A 5,606-nucleotide genomic window follows, 5' to 3' on the forward strand; every position below is an offset into this window, starting at 1 on the left:
TTACTATGTGCTGGGGAAGATCCAAGCTAATCAGGTTGTACACAGTCCCACATGAGGCTCATAGTATTAATCTCCATTTTAGATATGAGGTAACTGAAGAACAGAGAAGTGAAGTGACTTGCCCAAGGTCACACAACAGACAAGTGGTGGAGTCAGGTTTAGAACTCATGGCTGTGTGACTCCCAGTCCCATACTCTACCCACTAGACCCTACTGCTTCTCTACTCGAGATGAGGGTCTGATTTCCAGGGAGATACATTTGAAAGATAGTAGGGAAAGTGAGAGAAGAGGGAAAGAGGAAGATGGTGAGACCCAGTGGTATTTACTGAGCACTTACTGTATGCAGAGCCCTATAATAAGAGCTTGGAAAAGTACAGTGCATTAGAGTTGGTAGACATTCCTGCCCACAATGAATTTACAGTCTAGATGCAGAGACAGACATTAAATTGCAAATAGGGGAAATAGCACAATATAAGGATGCATACATAAGTGCTATGGAGATGAAGGTGAGGTGTATATCAAGAGCTTTAAGGGGTGTAAAGATCTGAGTACATAGATGACAAAGTGGGCCGGGACAGTAGGGGAACGGAAAGCTTATTCAGGGAAGGTCTCTTAGTGAGATGTGATATTTAGGAGGGCTCTGAAGGTAGGGAGAGTAGTGGCCTTCTGGATATGAGGGGGCAGAGAATTCCAGGCCAAAGGGAGGCTGTAGGTAGGGGGTCATCGGTAGGATAGCCAAGATCGAGGTACAAAGTAAATTGGTGTTAGAGGAGCAAAGTGAGTTGGTTGGATTGTAATAGATCCATACATTTATTGAGCACTTATTGTGTTCAGACCACTGTACTAAGTGTTTGGGAGAGTATCACATAGCAGAATTGTCTACACATGTTCTCTGCCCACTAGGAACTTACAGTCTAAAGTGGGAGACAGATATGCAAATACATTATGGATATGTACAAAGATGTTGTGGGGCTGAGGCTGTAATGAATGAAGAGTCCAAATCCAAAAACAAGGGTGACAGGAGGGAGTAGGGGAATGAAGTCTTAGGGAAGACCTTTAGGAAGAGATGTGACTTTAATAAAACTCTGAAGGTGGGAGAGTTGGTGGACTGTCGGATATGAAAGGCGATTGAGGTACAGTGAGTAGATTGGCATTAGAGGAGAGAAGTGACCATGGTGGATGGTAATAGGAAATCAACAAGGTAAGGTAGGAGGAGGCAAGATTAAGTGTATGTTGTCTTATTTTTGTTTCATTCTGTTTTGCTCTGCCGTCTGTCTCCCCTGATTAGACTGTGAGCCCGTCATTGGGCAGAGATTGTCTCTATGCATTGCCGAATTGTACATTCCAAGTGCTTAATACAGTGCTCTGTGCATAGTAAGCGCTCAATAAATACTATTGAATGAATTAATAAATCAAAAGGTAATGCATTTCTGTTTGTGGAGTTGGATGGACAACCATGGAGGTTTGTAGGGATTGGGAAGACATGGACAGAATGTTTTTGTAGAAAATTGATCAAGGCAGCAGAGTGAAGTATGGACTAGACTGGGGAGAGACGAGAGGCAAGGAGGGCAGCAAGGAGGCTGATAGAATAGTCAAGGTGAAGGAGATCAGAGAAGAGGAAAGTTGGAAAGAGAAAAGAAGAAAGGCACAGGGTTAGAGGAAAATGGGGAAATGGAGGAGAGGCAGGGAATGAAAAGTGCTGGGAACTCGTATCTTTCTCATCCCATGCCCACTGCCAGCGCTTCTGTCAGAACCCACCATCTTCTGTTGCTGCCTAGCTCTGGTGTTTCTATGTTGGCAAGATGGCTGGACATCTACTTCCATCCACCAGTGCTGATGGTGGCAAGTAACAGCAGCGGAGGTGATTGGTGGGCAGCAGAGCACCTGTCTGCTTGGTTGTGCCAAAATTGGTCCTTTTTAGCCGCTGAAGGAGAGTTTCTGTCTGGTCAGATGATTCACCCTCTTATTTTCAGTGGCAGAAGCAGTAACTGCTGCTACCGTCACTGTCAAGATTAAGGGATTATCCCAGCACCTGAATAATTTATTTTAGGACTTTCAGGTGGTATATGGCAGAAGTCCTTTAAAAGCATCACCATCCCACCTAACCTGAGCTATCGGGTTGTCTTGTTCCAAGCCTGTCAGGTGAACATATTGACATCTTGCTTCCCGGACCAGCCAGAGGCAGGCCTAGTTCCTAGTATTGAGTTCTATAAGCTTTTCTCCTGCCATCTAGCACAATCCACACTACTCTTCAGTTGGCCCTTCTCATTACGTTTGTTCAAATTTTTTTTTGTTTTAACAGGAAAATCCCCTTAATAAATACCATGTCCCTTGCAGATTCAGCTACTATGATAACTTAACCATACCAGGAACTAACCATTCCAAAACTCTTGCCAGCATTTTGGCAAGACACTTCTCAAGTTTAGCACAGAGATAAATATTATTCTGGCTTATTTTCCTCAAGTTGTGTTCCTTGATGAGGAATTTGGTTCCAGGGTCTCTCTCGGCTCATTCCATAAATCACTAAACCCATATGGGGCTGGCTAGTGTTAAGTTGCCATGGATGGAACCTGCAAACCTGGCTGGCTCATGACAGATGCTCTTTCACTGCTTTCTGTGGGCATAACTACATCAATTGTTCTTTCCATTTTGTTGGCTTGTATCTGTAGATTGAGAACGCTTTGGGGTAGTGGGCCATTAATTTTGCTATTTGCTTCTCCTATTGGAAATCTTTGTTCAGTACAAAACACTCCCTCTGCTATGTAAATAAAGATGTTATGGTTTGAATAATGTAATTTGGGGGATGTCTCTTGTGGAAGGCATGTCTGCCAGTCTCTGCCTTGCTGATTTCCTCAACCTACCCATTCTAATTGTTTTTCAGTCTCCTAGAATGGGGATCTGTGAAGGGGATTTAATACAAGGAAAGGACCAGGTTACTTATCTGGAAGTGGAATTCTTCAAATATACTGTGTCTTCTCCACTGATCACACATTTACTCCCCCATTCCTTCCTGCTCGCTTCAGAAGTTTTTGGCAGGCTATTATTATTATGAACTAAAGGGCAGGTCTCCAGCCCCCATGTTTTATGAGATAGTTGAGGACCAATCAGTGCATTTGCATAAGAGCCACATTAATGCGATGTTTGAAATTTGGCTGATGCTTGGGCTAAATTTGAGTGTTTCAATCATTGGAGGAGCTAATTCCGACAAGTCCAACAAGTATCTGCAAAAATCAGCTTATCTTTTTGTGATCATGTGTTTCATACTTTGTTTATCCACATTCTGAATGAGGTTCCTCTATTCCTTGAAAAAAACTGGAAGCAGGACTTCTCTCTAAAGTATAAAAAATGTTAAATGTAAAATACAATTAAATCTTAGAGAATCAATTCCTGTGATGGTATTTCCTACCATTACACATGGTTTAGCAGGATTTCAGGCCCAGGAATATGCAGGGTAGATTGCACTGCAATATCCAAACTCTCACCTTTATCCCTGTGGTTCATTGGCAGAATGAGGGTGCATTTCATGTCCCCAAGAAGAGGTTTGTGTGCCCCTGAGTAACAAGCAGCTGTTATGTTCAATTTCCTTTTCAATCACATTAGTAGAATTAGTATTTGATGCTTGTTTAAGGTGCAGTTTGATTGCCCAGGAGGTTGCAGGTCCCTTCTTGTCTGGTCTTATGCCGCCAAGTCATTCCCGACCCATAGCGACACCACGGACACATCTCTCCTAGAACACCCCACTCTCCATCTGCAATCATTCTGGTAGTGTATCCATGGAGTTTTCTCGGTAAAAATATGGAAGTGGTTTACCATTGCCACCTTCCGTGCAGTAAACGTGAGTCTCTGCCCTCGACTCTCTCCCTAGCCGCTGCTGCCCAGCATGGGTGAGTTTTGACTTGTAGCAGATTGGCTTCCACTTGCTAGCCACTGTCCAAGCTAGGATTGGAATGGAATGGATAGACCTCTGCTTGACTTTCCCTCCCGTAGCTGAAACTGGTAGAGTACTGGAAACTCTCCAGGTGCGACCCTGAGAGGGGTAAGTCCTTTCTACCATATTCAAAAGACAATGCCAGAGGCCGGAGCCATAGCGCGAATGTGTGGTTCTCCCCATTCAAGTAGGAATACAGTTTATGGATGCTAATGGATTTTGTTGACCGAGTTTCCAAATACCATTACCAGACTTAATTGTTTTTCACTTGTGGACTTCAGCTTTCTAAGAACTAAATTGGGCACCTCAACTCTTCTCATATAGCTCAATAAATCAATCATATTTTTAATTGTATTTGAGCAGAGCACTGTACTAAGCAGTTGGTAGAGTACAAGATAACGGACACCTTCCCTGCCCACAAACACATTGACTGAATCTATTCATCAAAATAGATTTACACAGTGAGCTAGAGGGTGAGGAGGGTGTCCTCTAACTGTTCACCACTACAAATACAGGCCTGCTCAAGCATGCATGTTTTTCAGAAATAGTGTGTGGGTCTGCATCTGTGTATACACATAAATAAATATGTTGGGTAGCCATGGGTAATCATGGTAATCCCTTTGAAGTGTTGGATTTCAAAGTTTTTTTCTGCATGAGTGATAAATTCATTCTATTTTCTTTTTTATATGTCAGATGACCCAATCTTGATTGTGAGCTGTACTCCCAATTTTCAGGAAATTTCTGTGCTAGTTTCTCTAAGGGTTTTTGGGGACTAACCTCTGTAGAGTAATTTGATTGGGGCATCTTTCTGGGAATGAACTCTTAGCCATCCTGGGTTTTCCCCATTTTTTTTCTTATATTGAGTTAGGCTAGCTACTAGACACCTGTATTAAATTCATGGCAGTGCTATAAGCTTGTTGGCCTTGCATCAATGTGTATCATCTGAATGTCATAGTAAAGTTTTAAAATTAAATTCCCCCAGGAATAAGGCTTACCATAAGTGTAAAGTTTAAAATTAATTATAATAATAAATCTTCTTTTTAAATGTGTTCACCTTTCATTTAGTTTCCCCATTGTAAGGACATGATTAGATTTTTATGGATTTCTTTCTGATACTGTGTTTATAGTCTTATCAGAGCAATATATCGTGTCCTTGTAAGTTCTTATTATGTTCTATAAGCCATGAACAAGGCTTCTTTGTAAATATACTACTTACCCAGAGACTATAATGTGTCTAAATTGATGTACACTGTACACAGTTAAATAATTCAGCTTTTAAGTTACTAAATTAGCATTTTAAAACACAGATGCCAGAATTTCCATATCTGGAAGGAACATCTTTGTACTGCATGGGGCAATGAAACGGTTTTAAAATGGATGTTTCGTATGTAAATTTAATTATTCACAGTCTGAATGGCTGTTTGGAAATAAAATCTTCTTACAGTAGAGAAGCACAAGCAGGCAGTCCGCAGCAATACAATAAATGCTTCAGGGGTGTACAATCAGAACGGCAGTGAAATCGAGGAGTTGATTTTAATGTTGAGGTATAATTTACTATCTTCCCTTTCAGCAATTGCCGATTATTGCTTTGACCTGACAAACAAGTTCTTCACTGCTATCACTTTTTAATTGCATTTATATAATGACTTAAAACCTGAAATATCCCAGGAGATACAACA

General features: G+C 41.4%; 1 non-coding gene across 1 annotated transcript; it reads right to left on the reverse strand.

Moving 5' to 3' along the window:
- Nucleotides 1-3,893: 3,893 nt before the first annotated feature.
- On the reverse strand, nt 3,894-4,036 carry LOC114815690. The gene has a single exon (XR_003763492.1). It is a non-coding gene; the product is annotated as a small nucleolar RNA SNORA7 (small nucleolar RNA).
- Nucleotides 4,037-5,606: the final 1,570 nt, after the last annotated feature.

This window comes from Ornithorhynchus anatinus, chromosome 12 (genome assembly GCF_004115215.2).
Source record: "Ornithorhynchus anatinus isolate Pmale09 chromosome 12, mOrnAna1.pri.v4, whole genome shotgun sequence".
Lineage (NCBI taxonomy): Eukaryota > Metazoa > Chordata > Mammalia > Monotremata > Ornithorhynchidae > Ornithorhynchus > Ornithorhynchus anatinus.